We start from the raw sequence: 17969 nt of genomic DNA, 5'->3' as shown, positions 1-17969 counted from the left end.
GTCTTCAGTCCTGAGACTGGTTTGATGCAGCTCTCCATGCTACTCTATCCTGTGCAAGCTTCTTCATCTCCCAGTACTTACTGCAACCTACATCTTTCTGAATCTGCATAGTGTATTCATCTCTTGGTCTCCCTCTACGATTTTTACCCTCCACGCTGCCCTCCAATGCTAAATTTGTGATCCCTTGATGCCTCAGTGCATGTCCTACCAACCGGTCCCTTCTTCTTGTCAAGTTGTGCCACAAACTCCTCTTCTCCCCAATTCTAATCAATACCTCCTCATTAGTTATGTGATCTACCCATCGAATCTTCAGCATTCTTCTGTAGCACCACATTTCGAAAGCTTCTATTCCCTTCTTGTCCAAACTATTTATCGTCCATGTTTCACTTCCATACATGGCTACACTCCATACAAATACTTTCAGAAACGATTTCCTGACACTTAAATCTATACTCGATGTTAACAAATTTCTCTTTTTCAGAAACGTTTTCCTTGCCATTGCACCTCCGGAATATTTTACCCAAGAGGACGCCATCGTCACTTAACCATACAGTAAAGCTGCATGCCCTCGCGAAAAATTACGGCTGTAGTTTCCCCTTGCTTTCAGCCGTTCACAGTACCAGCACAGCAAGGCCGTTTTGGTTAGTGTTACAAGGCCAGATCAGTCAATCATCCAGACTGTTGCCCCTGCAACTACTGAAAAGGCTGCTGCCCCCCTTCAGGAACCACACGTTTGTCTGGCCTCTCAACAGATACCCCTCAAATGAGGTTGCACGGCCGGCCGAAATGGCCGAGCGGTTAAAGGGGCTACAGTCTGGAACCGCACGACCGCTACGGTCGCAGGTTCGAATCCTGCCTCGGTCATGGATGTGTGTCATGTCATTAGGTTAGTTAGGTTTAAGTAGTTCTAAGTTCTAGGGGACTTATGACCACAGCAGTTGAGTCCCATAGTGCTCAGAGCCATTTGAGGTTGCACCTACGGTACGGCCATCTGTATCGCTGAGGCACGGCAAGGTCCATGGTTCATGGGGGTAGGATGTTCAAGGTATTGTTATAAAATAACGGGACTATTGTTGTAAGGCATTTTATTTCAGAAACACACATATTTCGTTACTGACACCCTCGACACTCTCCCCTCCTCTACCCGTACAACGCTCCATGAGAATTTTCCCTTGGTGGAAACAGTTCTAGACTTTTTGTGTGTCTGTCCTTTTGACTGGAGGTTTTGGGGACAGCGGCTGTTCACTATTGTAAAAAAATGAAACGCCTACAGCCATCCTTATGATCTTATTTACTTGTATCTACCAATTTCAGCACTTTAGTGTGCCACCTTCAGACTGTAGTTGATGCTGAAGGGGTTGACACGATCCCTATGTATATATCGCATCAGTGGGCAACATAACTGGTTACGCAGACTATCTGTAAACAACTTTGCAACCTTGGTTGACAGTTGATGGTTGGAGTGCTGATACCAAAGTGCACAGATAGCTGCGTAACCAGTTATGTTGGCCACTGATGCGGTATATGCATATGGATCATGTCAACCCCTTCAGCATCAACTACAGCCTGAAATGGCGCACTGAAGCGCCAAACCTGGCAGCTACACAATAAATAAGATCGTAAGGACGGCTGTCAACTTTACACTTTCTTTTAATAGTGCTAGACTTCTTCCTCTGTGAGCTCCTTGATAGCGTGTGCCCCTTTTTCTTTCACTGTTTCGACGACGGACTGACATCTTGTTCCTTTTAATGTAGATTTGACCTTGGGGAATACCTGAGGAGCTATGGCCATTCGTTCACCTTCACTAATGTGAAACCCATCTCTACTGAGCAAGTGTTCACAGCTGTTAAGGTACGCACTTTAGAGCCCACATTTATCGGACATTTTTTTCTCGTTCTTGTCCACACTACCACCACTGAAAGTTACCAACCCTACACTCTTCGCAACACAAGAACCGGTACATGTATTCAACTGTCAGAAGTATCAGAACGGTTTTCGTTTATAACTTTCGACTCGTTCGTTTCCGGTGCAGGGGTCCTTACTTCAAATTAATACATTTATCGTTCTCCATCAACCTAGAAAGTCTGTAACATCATCACGGAATCACCCTGTGTATACGTACATTTACAGAAGCCCACACCTATAACTTTGATGCTCTGTAGTCTCGTTGGATGACGTTATCGGACCTGGGTTCCTCTTCAAAATACGATGTTCTCACTCCCCTCTACAAGTCCTAGAAGTCTCTAACGGGAATTTCCGACCACCTGTATATGCTCTGCCTGGAAGAAAAACGCTTTAGCGTCATTACACATAGTCTTAATAAATACAAAATACTTACTGATGTCTCTCAAAAGGAATGATGTACACAAAATATGAAAGTTAAAACTATGGCTAAACTGCCCTACGCTGATTAAGTAGTGGAATGGACTGTACAGAGTGCCGGCAGGGCATCTATCAGAGCCGTCACGTCCTATTCCAGGATAGATATGTGTTTGCATATCGTGGATCACTTCTCTTAGCACGTGACCAAGTCTGGTAACGAGTCATTGTTTCCAATGAATGTCAGATATTTCATTCATTCATGTCGTAAACAGTTCTACGTCCCGATTCCACAGACTGTCGGAGTGTCGCCGTCGACATTGTCGACGAGGCTCGCCACTATTACGTCACGCCTTCCGAGCCGAGCTGCTTTAGGCCGTTACTAATTGATCACACTATCCCCAACCATTATGAACGGTCCCCTTCCGCATTTTTTTCTGTTCCGCTTGCATATGATTAATTTTCAGCAGTCAACACGGTGTCCGCCACTATCGATCGTGTGAAACCCGGTTTGTTCCGTTCATTCATGCGACAGTAAGTAGCCTTTTAACAGGTATTTCAGAACTACGTATGTTTGATTTTTGGTACATCCGCCTTCAGTAGTAACTCAAATCCTTTTTGTAGCTGTTTTGAGCGGGTTTTTGTGTACCCATCTTGATGTTACGTCAGAGGTGACCTCGTTGTTGTTGTGGTCTTCAGTCCTGAGACTGGTTTGATGCAGCTCCCCATGCTACCCTATCCTGTGCAAGCTTCTTCATCTCCCAATATTTACTGCAACCTACGTCCTTCTGAATCTTCTTAGTGTATTCATCTCTTGGTCTCCCTCTACGATTTTTACCCTCCACGCTGCCCTCCAATGCTAAATTTGTGATCCCTTGATGCCTCAGAACATGTCCTACCAACCGGTCCCTTCTTCTTGTCAAGTTGTGCCACAAACTCCTCTTCTCCCCAATTCTATTCAATACCTCCTCATTAGTTATGTGATATACCCATATAATCTTCACCATTCTTCTGTAGCACCACATTTCGAAAGCTTCTATTCTCTTCTTGTCCAAACTAGTTATAGTCCATGTTTCACTTCCATACATGGCTACACTCCATACAGATACTTTCAGAAACGACTTCCTGACACTTAAATCTATACTCGATGTTAACAAATTTCTCTTCTTCAGAAACGCTTTTCTTGCCATTGCCAGCCTACATTTCATATCCTCTCTACTTCGACCATCATCAGTTATTTTGCTCCCCAAATAGCAAAACTCCTTTACTACTTTAAGTGTCTCATTTCCTGATCTAATACCCTCAGCATCACCCGATTTAATTCGACTACATTCCATTATCCTCGTTTTTCTTTTGTTGATGTTCATCTTATATCCTCCTTTCAAGACACTGTCCATTCCATTCAACTGCTCTTCCAAGTCCTTTGCTGTCTCTGACAGAATTACAATGTCATCGGCGAACCTCAAAGTTTGTATTTCTTCTACATGGATTTTAATACCCACACCGAATTTTTCTTTTGTTTCCTTTACTGCTTGCTCAATATACAGATTGAATAACATTGGGGATAGGCTACAACCCTTTCTCACTCCCTTCCCAACCACTGCTTCCCTTTCATGCCCCTCAACTCTTATAACTGCCATCTGGTTTCTGTGCAGATTGAAAATAGCCTTTCGCTCCCTGTATTTTACCCTTGCCACCTTTAGAATTTGAAAGAGAGTATTCCAGTCAACATTGTCAAAAACTTGAGGTGACCTTATACTTACAAATAATAAACAGATACTGTGTATAACGTTTGTTTACTGTTATTAATTTCCAGCACAAATAAAACACGCATTTGCTCCACGTGAATATGGCCAGCACCAGTGCTGCCACCACACCCGTGCTCGGAGAAGAACGTTATAAACAATGTCACCTGGAGCTGTCAAACCAAAGCTTCACCTGCTTCTCCCTCCACTCTGCCAGCAATTGCCGAACCTCACTGAAAACTGACTACGTTCACCTGAGCCATCTTCTTTTATTGTGGTGTTTTGTGACGTCATCCCTACGGCGTCACTCAGTCCACACATCAGAATTGCAAATGATCTTTTGAATCAAATTATTATTTATACAATTTCCAATGATACTGAAAGGCGATTTCAAGCAAGGTTCAGTGAATCGAAATAGAATTCACGTACTGTCACAGACTATTCCGTTCACGTGCTGTCATGTTTCTGATGTACTGTTTCAATCTGTGTGACGTGGGGCTAGAACGGCGAAAAGCATACAAAAACTAAAATCTCTCGAACTACAACAGAAATTGAACAGAACGCGATTAACATACACATGAAACCCGCGGCCAGGCACACTCATGTGAATTGTAGACTATTCATGTAGATGTAAATCTAGTATTTCACTCTGAACGGATGTCTTCGTCAGATTACCAACTGTGTCTTTATTTCTTTCTTGGCGTCACCGTTGACTCACATAAATCTTCCCTCTCTCTCTCTCCTCTATTATTTAAGTATGATGACGATGATTGCATCCATAACAAGCGGTTTAGTTTTATTGGCTAGGACACGATTCTGGGAATCTTTGATGAAATTCCTTTTACTCTAAGCTAATTCTAATCCCAGGTAACTGTACTAACGATAGGTGAAGCAGCCTTTAACAGAAAAAATTCTGCTGTGTAGCGAAACAGAAAATTTTGAGAACAGTCGTCTCCTGAAGAAATGAAAAAAAAAAAAATTATGAATAAAAATTGCTTCGACGGCAACGATAGCGTCAATAATTGTCCAGAATGTTGCTTTTAACTCGTTGGTTACGTAACAGAGCCGGGACACTAAGTCTCGAGGCGCTATCTCTCTCTCTCTCTCCTTTTTGTTTTACCCCATAGCGATAGCAGCGCCCCAAGCGGCCAGCAAGCAACACTTCTGAGTACGATGTCGGATGAGTGCGAATACTAGTGCCTATACTGATTTGTAACGTAGTTCTTACAATAGCGAGTGCATGTAGCGCCATCAAGATCGACAGTAACTAAAAACGACACCCCCATTTTCATTCTTTAGTTTACTAACAAGGGAACCTCCCCATCACACCCCCCTCAGATTTAGTTATAAGTTGCCACAGTGGATAGGCCTTGAAAAGCTAAACAGAAATCAGTCGAGAAAACGGGAAGAAGTTGTATGGAAGTATGAAAAAATAAGCAAAATATACACACTGAGTAGTCCATGTGGAACATATTTAACATCAAGGATAGCGTGAGCTCGGATGCGCGGTGGTCCCGTTGTTAGCGTGAGCAGCTGTGAAACAAGAGGTCCTTGGTTCAAGTCCTTCCTGGTATGAAAATTTTAATTTCTTTGTTTTCGCAAAGTTATGATCTGTCCGTTCTTTGATTGACGTCTCTGTTCATTGCAATAAGGTTAGTGTCTGTGTTTTGCGACCGCACCGCAAAACCGTGCGATTAGTAGACGAAAGGACGTGCCTCTCCAATGGGAACCGGAAACATTTGATCGCTAGGTCATAAGTCAACCGATTACTCCACAGGAAAACACGTCTGATATATTCTATACGACATGTGCGTCACATGACAGGAATATGTTGTCGACCTACCTAACTTGTACACTTAGCCAATGGGTAAAAAGATTCTTCTACCTTGCCCGATTTAGGTTTTCTTGCGGATGTGGTAATCACTCCCAAAAAGCGATGAAAACGTAAGAGTTTGTCACAGACTGAAAATAAAAAATCACAGTTTTCACAAGTCTCGAACCAAGGACCTCTCATTCCGTAGTTGCTCACGCTAACCACCGGATCACGGCGCTCCTGACCCCTCCACTCCCTTGGTGTTGCCTATCTTGGACATGGACTACTAAGTTTGTATATTTTGTTTATTTTTTCATAGTTACACACTACTTCTTCCTGTTTTCTCGATTGATGTGTGTTCAGTTTTTCAAGGCCTATCCACTGTGCCAACTTATAACTAAATCTGAGGGGGGTGCGATGGGGAGGTTCCCTTGTAAGAACCGTCGGAGGTACGAAACGGCATATTACAAGACAGTTTATTTATTTTTTTCATGTAGCGTTCAGATATTTTGTGCATAATGTCGTTTTCCTTTAATATCCAAAATTTCTAGTAAACACGAAAAGATCTGTTATTTCGGAGAAAGACGACGAACACCAACCCAACAAAGCGCAATTTTGTTCGCTACACTTTCAGCCAAATCAGTGTTTGTGGAACGTAGGAAACGGTGTATGGAATTTAATACGTATATTATGTAACGTACCATATATGCCACCACACCTGTAACTTAGGAAAAACCATACAGACGTGAAAATAAATAGTCAAAGGCAATAGAGCTGTTTTCCAGCACAGAAGAAACCAGTTCAACAATTATACCTAAACCTGACCCACAAATGGCCAGAATCTTTAACACATTCACTCTTGAAGCAAAAATACACGTTTATAAAAATATTCGTGTATTAGAAATTCGAATTATGTGTAAAAATACGCAAATCATTAGATTCCATAAAAAAAAAATTTCTGTGATAACAACAGCAGACAGCATCAGAAATATGTGCTTCACATCCATGAAACATGGTTTATATTCCCTTGCTTTCAACGGGGAAAGATGCAATTATACATATATTCATAAGTAAGTTGTAGCTTATGTCATTGAATCACTGTGACTAGCTGTTTTTACATGTATTCCACGGTAATGCATGTCTCTTGGAAACTTACAAACGCTCGGAACCCAAGAATGTAGCGACTATTCCGTTAATTAAACGGAAAATAATTATGCTTATGACGCTGTGACTGCTTTCTCGCCGCTTGGAGCTCTAGTGTCGCGCCAGCTGTCAACTTTCACACCAGAGTATCTTGGGACTACACTGCCCTCTCTCGGCTACCCTCGGTGTTTGCGTAGAAATTACGGGAAACAGCCAGGGTTCAAGGCCCACGTTGTGTAGGTGGTGCTAAGTTACGACGTCTCAGTCGCGTGATAGTGGAAGTGATTGTTTCGGCTAAGGAAAAACAGGAGTCCATAAGCAACAACTGCCACTGAACGTGATTATAATTTTGTGTTTGTTAGCAATGTTTGCTTCAGCTCGGCAGAACGGAAGGAAACAGCATAAAGACAAAAGTAAGTATTTTAGCAGAAGCAATCTATTCGCTCCGAACAGTTTTTGGTCAAAAATTATAGACTGTCAGGAACGTGAATTATAAATATTGGTAGTCACAGAAGCTGATAGTTGCACAGGATGTTAAAAAGATCCCATAGTTTGAGAGGTGGTAGTATGCACCAAAACTAGGCGAAAATGTCTGGTAAACATGGGCTTTAAAGTGCTTACGATCTACATAATGGAGCAGACAAATGACTAAGTCCCCTGTTATTGCGAATAAACAGTCATCCGTGTGAATTCGAAATACACTCTATGGTACCAAAGTGATCTGTAACGTAGCCAGCAGTTAACTTTCACATGCAGGCGGTTCGAAACAAGAGCACGAGTTTGGCGTAGAAGAGATGTTTCACAATAGCGAAGATGAACAAGTGCCCGTAGCATTTCAGTTATACGTTTTACAATCCATGTTTACCACGTCTCAAAGTATGGAATACTTGTTATAGGACCCTGTATATTCTGGCTGTCTCACCTGAGTCTTGTCTTGTCTAGGCTTTAGGCAGATATTTGCAGTTAAGGTTTTGCAATGTGTGGTAGCAGTCAGTTAAAAAAAAAAAGCTTACTCATGTGGTGTTTCAGTGGACCACAGTGTCTACGGAAAACTGTTTTGTCTTTAAAAACATTTTAAAGTGGAAGAAAGGGATTTTCACTCTGCAGCGCAGTGTGCTCTGATATGGATAGTGGAAGTTTATCTGCTAATGCGATAGAGCGGCCCCACATCAACCATAGTAGGTTATACACGCGAATACGGTATGGCAGTATGATATAATGGAATATTCGATAGTAGTCGTAGAATTTTACCACTTTAGTAGTAAACGTCCAACAAAGGCTGTAAACAATACGGCGCTATTGCGTGATGTTAGTGATTTTTTTTTTTTTTTTCCTTCAAACGGGCTAAGCTACAGATCATTGTCACCGCAACTAAATTTTTTTTCCTCATTTGTTGGCTTCGTCAACTAACAAAAAGATTGTGAATATATCCACCAAAAGGTGAAGTGACAGCAGCCACTAGCATTCCGTCGCTGACCAAAGCCGATGACTCGCAACGAACATTCCTCCCGGCCCGGTTGTTGGTGGGGACGTTTTGTTACTAACGCCTTTATACGTATTAAGAACTAGAAAGTACTAGGCTACAGTGGGAAAATAAGGGACAATTTTGAGTCTATGAATAACGCGAACCATCGGTAAACTCTTTGGAGTGTGACGTATGGGATGTTTTTATTTGTACATTCCAGATTGTAGGACGCACGCCTTTATAATGTGTCGTTTATTTCTTGACTGTTGGTAGCTTATATCGTGCTGTTTGCGGAACCTATGTAGATCTCATGCCGATGTCAATACTTTGAGAGGAACGATGTTTTGAATAGTTCTACAGTAAACTAATGTTTTTTATAACGAGGTTGTGATGACAGATGGGTCAGTAGCGTAAACCGAAGTGAGAGAATATATATAGCCCTACTATGACTTGGTATTTGCGAGTCTTTAATGTATTTGAAGCCATTAAAAACAAGTACATTCCCTTCCCAAAACCTTACACTCCCGTGCAGATCCCATTAGTTCTCTGAATGTTGCTTTATACTTTGCTAATATTTTCTGTCGTAGGTCATACCTTTAAGCCCCTTCTCGCCACCATGTAAATGACGTCATTGGCCTGTCGGCACAGCATGGCATTTCGTTTTAGCGTATGAGCACATAAAATTCCACTTCAGAAACCATTCTGTTTCAAACGAGAAACAAACCGATGTTTACTGGTGACATTGAGTCCCATGAAACACGTCATGAGCAGTACTTGTTTGGGCTGACTCAGCTGCACCCTGCAAGTACGAAATTTCAAATACCTGTCAGAAAACAGGAGAGAAATCGACTCATGCCCCTTAGGAGAGATATCTGGTAGACAACATGCCAGGTATTTGGAGCAAGAGCGCATGCCAAGCTGCAGGCGTTTACGATTATTTCATTAATTTTTTTTTCTCTTGAGGACATCGCAGAGATAGACTGCATGTTTCAGAAGAGAATAAGGAATCATCTCTAACACTCCGAATGAAAAGTCATGTATTCGCAGTCAAGGTATTTGCGCACGCTGGTAGTTGTGTATTTTCGCAAGTGAGTGAAAGTATTCAACCATTTTATTGTCATTTTTCTTGCAGACCAGTATTTTCTCTGTGGTTGCACACTGGGCATTTGAGAGGAAACATATTGAGAAAGTAGTTAATGAGAGCGACGTAGATATAAGTAGTATCGCACTCTTGATGGGAATTTGTGAAAACTAAGATATGACCCGCCATATTTGACCAGTGGCGTTAGCCGTATGTAGACCTATTGATGGGGAGAACCCACTAACAAGTCGCTTATCCGGTTGTAGTTTTAATTATGGGTTGAATTATTCATGTATTGTTTCGAGCGAAATCAGTCTGGGGAAGAAACCGGATGAAAACAATCGACGCAGTCGGGCGCTTACAGTTTTGAGCAGAATCATTCGATCGTTTAGGCAATGTTAAATCATTGTTGTAACTGCACTCTGTTTTCGCTTGTCACTGTTACTGCCGTTCACGTATTTACTTTTCATCGACTGCCAATAAGTAGCTATTAGTTCCGTTTTTCGTCCCTGTTTATGAATAGACCTTCTCTTAACAGTGAACATTGTGCTCGGATCGGAATACCGAGCCGCTCTGTGGCGTGGAAATGGAAGACATGTTACTGGATTTAAAGATAAATCCAGTACGATATACAGTATCTGCAAGAGAGATTCATATTAGGGAACTCCATTACTTAAAAGAAATTCGAAGAAAGTGGATAAGTATTTCCCTAAAAAAAAAAGAAAAACCCAACAACTTTCGACAGGTGACATGCTTAAAAGGCAAGTGATTAAGTTACAAAACAAGTTATATCCTTTCCGTTCACGTCACTTCGGCATTTACCGAAATAGGATTTGCAATGATGTATGCACACCAATGGGAGCTACAAAAAATTTAATTAAAAAGCACCAAGCCATTTATTTTTTTAAAAAATATTATGTAGCACCAGTTATTAACCTTCTAGAACCAACCAAAAATCCATACTTGATGCCAATAGTTCGAAAAATTCGTACCTAAGTAAAGAAATACATACATTTGGAAAATACTTCATTTTTACAAATATACATTTTATCCACCTCTCCTTGAAATAAAAAAGTTGACAGCCCTAGTCATGGTATCACCGAAAAGGCTGAAATTGTATGTAAATGAAACCACTCAAACGCGGAGACTGAGTGAAAACACTTCGTAACTTGCGTGTCAGAGACTTTTTAATGGCTTGTTTCATGTAAAGTGGAACCACGCGAACACGGAGAACGAGTGAAAAAAAAAATCATACAGCTGACTTGGTCGCAGAGACTAGTTCTATTAAGTTGTTTCATTCGACTTAAAAAACCATGAAGGTAAAAAAGTGTTGACAGCGTTAGACTTGAAGCTGACGTCCGTCTTCATACATAGCTCACAACATAAGATTCACCTCATTCATACCTCCACGGTTCACCGTGGTTCCATGTGGTGGCACTCTTTGACGTGGCCGTACCCAATTTTCACTATAGGGGATATCTTGACTTTCGTGTTTATATCGCAAATAGCATCTGGTGCTTTGGTTGTGTGAAGACGCGAGTGTTTCATCAAAAATGCCAGCTTGCGTCCTGTATGGGTGCGCTCGTCGATCCGATCTAATCCAGAGTATAAAGGAATCACGTTTTGACACGCACAAGATACGATAGCATGCCTTGCTTCTTTCCTCATAATTTTTCTATAGCCGTGAACATTAAAAACGCCGTGCAAACGAGTTGAAAACTGAAAATCTAACTAACAAGAAACAGTACAAGGAAGAAAACAAGCATTGGTTTCGAAGTTTGTTTCGTTTGCTATCGATGTCAATACAGTAAAAGTGGAATTAAATGGATTACGAAAGCATCCTTTTCACATCACCCTTTTCTTCTTGCTTATGGGAAACATCAACAAAAGCAAGCTACAGAAAAATGGTTCAAATGGCTCTGAGCGCTATGGGACCTAACTTCTGTGGTCATCAGTCCCCTAGAACTTAGAACTACTTTAACCTAACTAACCTAAGGACATCACACACATCCATGCCCGAGGCAGGATTCGAACCTGCGACCGTAGCAGTCGCGCGGTTCCGGACTGAGCGCCTTAACCGCGAGACCAAAGCAAGCTACATTAACGAAACCAAATGCGTCCCATTACTAGAGCAAATACACATTAAAGAACAGAGAAACGTTTGCAGATACCTTCCTGACACTACGTTATTCATGTAAGCAGTGAAATTTTTAGTATTTAAAACAGTTATTGAGTGCACACAACAAAAATACGAGCAAGAAGCAATCGTAGACGGCAGTCTGCTAATATTTTGGGTTATTTAAGATGCTGACAGGCTCCGCCTACTCTGCTTTGAATCATCGCACAGGGGAAATATGTAGCTCTCTCTCTCCCTTCTTTTGTTACCTACACAAAAAAAAGTGAACGCAGAGTGACTAGTTCCATCACTAGCAGTATTGCGACTAGAACGTCATAAGCTACTGTAACACGTATTTTAACTACAAAACTTACCATAATACTATACCATATATACTATAATTGCAACTGCTACTATAATCTATAATAGGAAAACTATACTATGATGGGAAAGTAGGTGTCAGTACATGTGTGACGAGAACAATATGAAATAGTAAATTCAGTCCATTACTGTCATATAAACATTTCTTGGAAAGATTCTATATTCATGCCACATTATAAGAATATGAAAGCAATATTACGACCCGTTTTTAGCATCTTTGCAAATGAAAAACCTCATTATGTAACTACTGAACTGTACTGTTTAATTAACCAAGTTACGAAAAATTATTATTTAAGTGTACAGGCGCAGGAAACTGAATCAAATTAATGAAAATTGGAAAATACCTACAGAGGAATAATTTCTTTCCTGTGAGTTTGCATGAAATTACTTCGTTTTCGACCGATGTCACAGTCTCTCATGTATCTCACTTCTCACAGCAAACAATACAGCATTAGCACTTCCTTATTGGAAAAACCAACATTTTTAACTTTCATAGCGTCTTCAAAGTTGTTTCAATATGGAATCTGACAGTTTAGGTAAAGTCTTTATCAAAGAAATCAGTGATACCGAGTCTCGGTCTGGCACATAGTTCCAATCTGCCAGGAAGTTTCAGAGCGACTGTTGACAGCAGGTTTCCTAACTGGAGTAGTTCTATTTTTATTCCCTGGCATAAGCAGCATTCGTGTGGAACAAGTGTTATTGGGTGAATTTTCGTGTTCTTCTGGTGTATCCAAATCATCAGACTAATCCGGTAAATTCTAAATTTCAGAGCTCTCTGTACCACAGTTGTAACCACATTAACAACATAGTTTACTTACGTTTTGAAAATAAAAGCACTGCTTGAATTAAGTTCAACATTACAATTGTGTTTTCAGGTAGATAAGAAAAATCTGCCTTTTAAAATTGAAAGTTTTCTTGTTCCATGGAGTTGGATGAAAATCGTCTTGTATTTGTTGTAGGTCTTCGATGGAAATGATTGACAAGCAGTGACGGCAAAATATTATTTGAAGCGATTGTTACTCGGTTGCTGCTTCACTTATTAAACTATATGAAAAAAAACTGTTTCCAACTACGGCGTGTACATACTTTATTCAAAATGTAAACGTCACTACAGATATTCGGATTTCGGTTATGACATAATTCGATATGCCTGCCATCACTGAAGATGACGTGGCGTAGATGAACAGCGAAACTCTGCATGACCCGCTGAAGCGTCAGGACGTCGATGCTGTCAATGACCTCCTGAATGGCTGTTTTCAGCTCAGCAATGGTTTTGGAGTTATTGTTGTACATTTTGTCTTTAATATAGCTCCACAAAAAAGGAGTTTTCAGATGCAGACAATGTGGCGGCCAATCGAGGCCCATTCCAGTGGCCTCTGGGTACCCCTGAGCCAGAATGCGGTCCCCAAAGTGCTCCTCCAGGACATCAAACACTCTCCTGCTTAGATGGGGTCGAGCTTCATCTTGCTTGAACCACATCTTGTCGAAATCATGGGTAACTTTGAATAATGGGGATAAAATCATCTTCCAAAACCTCCGTGCCATCAAGGAATATCGCACCGATTATTCCGTGACTGGATATTGCTCTCCATGCAGTCACTCATTCAGGGTGAAGAGACTTCTCGATCTCGAAGTTCTGATTCTCAGTCCCCCAAATACGCCAGTTTTACTCATTGATGAACCCATTCAAATGAAAGTGGGCTTCGTCGCTAAACCAAACCTTGCATGCTTATACTAATTCACATCGTGCCCCGCGGCCAGTAGTGCAGTTCGAAAGTTGTAAAGCAAACCGTTCAGAAGTTAAGACGATTTTACTTAATAAAGTTTACTTAAAAAAGATTAACATTAATAACTTCTGGCTGAAATTTTAGGACGACGTCAGACATGTCACAAAACTTTAAAAGTAGTACCACATTCGTGTCATTGTTAAAATAATGGGTAAAACTGTCCTTGTAGAATACTTGTCCGCAAAGGCCCCGAGTGTGAGACCCGGTCCGGCAGACAGTTTTAATCTGCCAGGAAATTTCGTATCAGCGCACACTCCACTGCAGAGCGAAAATTTCACTCTGAAAACTGACCGTATATTAGCTTTTGGCTTCTTGTCTAACATAAAACAGTCAACTAAAATGTGATCCACTGTAATTTGTCCGTCATAATCACCACACACTGGATGGTCCTCTCCCTGGAGCAAGAAGCCATTTAGTAGCCTCCTTGGCTACTACATCCCCTTATACACATGTGCCCCAGTACCCAGCACAAAGAGACCTCCTTCACCAACTTTCATAGGCGTAGTAGAACGTCCTAAATGTTCTTGACTAACTTATCTGCTGGGTAAAAGCGTTGCAGAGAATTAAGGGCGCTAAGGGAGTTTAAACAGAACAGGAATGTAGCAGACACTACACTTCCAATCGGCTCAGAGACCTCACGATCGCGTATAATTTGGCTTCGGACACAGTGAATTCTTGTAGATACAAGCAGGGAAGACAAATAAGCATGCAACCCAGGTATAAAGACAGTTATATTGTCGTGCTGCAGGAGTGCAGCCCCTCCCATGCAAAATTAATCAGGGTCTATGGAGCTACAAGGGTGCAGTCTGATCCATTGTTCTCGTCGTAATCATCATCATGATGCCAGTATTACTCTAGTACGAACATGAACGCCCCCTAGCAAAGTTAGAGGAATACATAATTTAAAGTGCAGCAGTTACCCTGCATTCTGTATAGCCTTACAGGACGAACTTTCCACACACACACACACACACACACACACACACTCTCTCTCTCTCTCTCTCTCTCTCTCTCTCTCTCTCTCTTCAAAGAACACATTGATGCTTGCAAGCTCAATCACTTTACCACCCACGTACCTTATCATATGTAGCTACGCGGCGCACACACGCGCGCACACCGCAACATTGTACTCCACACAGAACATAATTGTGATGTTTCAATATTGTTAATTCCCTCTTTTGCAAGTCAATGTTTCAATCGTACAATACGGAATTATTCTTATCCCTATGATAAACATACACGGTGACAGTTATTTAACTATATTAAATAAAATCGTCATAACTTGTGAACAGTTTGCGTTACACCGAACTGCACTACTGGCAACGGGGCATGATGTGAATTAGTATGGGCATGCAAGGTTTGGTTTAGCGACGAAGCTCACTTTAATTTGGATGGGTTCGTCAATGAGTAAAATTTGCGCTTTAGGGGGACTGAGAATCAGAACTTCGAGATCGAGAAGTCTCTTCACCCTCAATGGGTGACTGTATGGAGAGCAATATCCAGTCACGGAATAATCGGTGCGATATTCCTTGATGGCACGGAGATTACCGAACGGTACGTGGAGGTTTCGGAAGATGATTTCATCCCCATTATTCAAAGTGACCCTGATTTCGATAAGATGTGGTTCATGCAGACGGAGCTCGACCCCATCGAAGCAGGAGAGTGTTTGATGTCCTGGAGGAGCACTTTGGGGACCACATTCTGGCTCAGGGGTACCGAAAGGCGACTGGCATGGGCCTCGATTGGCCGCCACATTGTCTGCATCTGAAAACTCCTTTTTTGTGGAGCTATATTAAAGACAAAATGTACAACAATAACTCCAAAACCATTGCTGAGCTAAAAACAGCCATTCAGGAGGTCATTGACAGCATCGACGTCCTGACGCTTCAGCGGGTCATGCAGAGTTTCGCTGTTCATCTACGCCACGTCATCTTCAGTGATGGCAGGCATATAGAATTATGTCATAACCGAAATCCGAATATCTGTAGTGACTTTTACATTTTGAATAAAGTATGTGCACGCCGTAGTTGGTAACTAGTTTGAATTTTTTTTTCATATAGTTTAATAAGTGAAGTAGCAACTGAGTAAGTATCGCTTCAAATAATGTTTTGTCGTCAGTGCTTGTCAACCATTTCCATCGAAGACCTACAACAAATACAAGATGATCCACATCCAACTCCATAGAACAAGAAAACGTTCAATTTTAGAAGGCACATTTTTCTTATCTACTTGAGAAACAACTGTAATTTTTAAGTTAATTTAAGCAATTGCTTTATTTTCAAAACGTAAGTAAACTATGTTGTTAATGTGGTTACAACTGTGGTACAGAGAGCTCCGAAATTTTTAATTTGCCAGGTTAGTCTGATGATTAGGATACACCAGAAGCGCAGGAAAATTCGTCCAATAACACTTCTTTCACAGTAATGCTGCCTACGCCAGAGAATAAAAATAGAACTATTCCACTTAAAGCTGCTATCAACAGTCGCTCTGAAGCTTCCTGGCAGACAGACTGTGTGCCGGACCGACACTCGATATCACAGTCACTCTGGGATATTTAACAGGTTTCTTTGAATAAGACTTTAGGTAAACTGTCAGATTCCATGTTGAAGCAACTTTGAAGACCAGAATGAGATTTTCACTCTACAGAGGAGTGTGCGCTGATATGAAATTTCCTGGCAGATTAAAACTGTGTGTCGGACCGAGACTCGAACTCTGGACCTTTGCCTTTCGCGGGCAAGTGCTCTACCATCTGAGCTACCCAAGCACGACTCACGCTCCGCCCTCACAGGTTTATTTCTGCCAGTATCTCGTCTCCTACTTTCCAAACTTCGCAGGAGAGCTTCTGTGATATTTGAAAGGCAGGAGACGAGATACTGGCAGAAGTAAACCTGTGAGGGCGGAGCGTGAGTCGTGCTTGGGTAGCTGATGCTAGAGCACTTTCCCGCGAAATGCAAAGGTCCAGAGTTCGAGTCTCAGTCCGACACACAGTTTTAATCTGCCTGGAAGTAACTTTGCAGACGCTATGAAAGTTAAAAATATTGGTTTTTACAAAAAGGCAGTGCTAATACTGTATTGTTTGCTGTGAGAAGTGAGGTATGAGACACTGTGGCATCGGTCGAAAATATTAAAAGTAATTTCGTGCAAACTCACAGGAAACAAATTATTCCTCTGTAGGTATTCTCCAATTTTCATTAACTTGGTTCAGTTTTCTGCGCCTGTACATTTAAATATCAATTTTTCGTAACTTGATTAATTTTTTAAATTATAGTTAAAACAGTACGATTCAGTAATTAATGAGGTTTTTCATTTGCAAAGATGCTAAAAACTGGTCATAATATTACTTTCACATTCTTATACTGTGGCATGAATATAGAATCTTTCAAAGAAATATCTATATGACAGTAATAGACTGAATTTACTATTTCATATTGTTCTCGTCACATGTACCGGCAGCTACATATGATAAGGTACTGTGGATTTGGTAAAGTGGTTGAGCCTGAAAGCGTCAATGTGTTCTCTGTAGTGTGTGTGGAAAGTTCTTTTTGTAAGGCTACACAGAATGCAGGACAACTGTTGCACTTTAAATTATGTATTCCTCTAGTTCTGCTAGCGGCGTTCATGTTTGTACGAGAGTAATACCGGCATTAAGACGAGATCAATTTTAAATTTAGTGCGATATGGGAGGGGCTGCACTCCTGCCTCACGACTATATAACTGTCTTTACAGTTGAGTCTAAATAGGGGGTCTCAGTTGGATGCTTCCCTGCTTGTATCCACAAGATCTGGTTACCTCAAGAATTCTAAGCCAAATTATGCGCGATCGTGAGGGTCCCGGAACCGTTGAGAGGTGTAGCGAGTCCTACACACTTGTTCTGTTTAGACTCCCTTAGTGCCCTTTATAACTTAGTCCAGAACACCCAAGACGCCCTACAATACCTATTAAAGTTGGTGAAGGAGGTCTCTTTGTGCTGGGCACTGGGGCACATGTGTATAAGGGGATGTAGTAGCCAAGGAGGCTTTGTACTATAATAAGATACTTCAGTGTGCCATCCCATACCTCACTGTGGTCCGCCTCCGTAGCGCAGCGTTACAGCCTACCAAGCAAGGGGGCCCGGGTTCG

At 41.4% G+C, this 17969-nt stretch overlaps 1 protein-coding gene across 1 annotated transcript in view; it reads left to right on the top strand.

The window, feature by feature from the left end:
• LOC124551235 overlaps positions 1 to 17969 on the top strand; it is a 343125-nt gene that overhangs the window by 104527 nt on the left and 220629 nt on the right. The window lies entirely within an intron of this gene.

This window comes from Schistocerca americana, chromosome 9 (genome assembly GCF_021461395.2).
Source record: "Schistocerca americana isolate TAMUIC-IGC-003095 chromosome 9, iqSchAmer2.1, whole genome shotgun sequence".
In the NCBI taxonomy this organism is placed as follows: Eukaryota; Metazoa; Arthropoda; class Insecta; order Orthoptera; family Acrididae; genus Schistocerca; species Schistocerca americana.
Note: the sequence above shows the minus strand (reverse complement) of the source record. Positions and strands in the feature narration are given on the sequence as shown.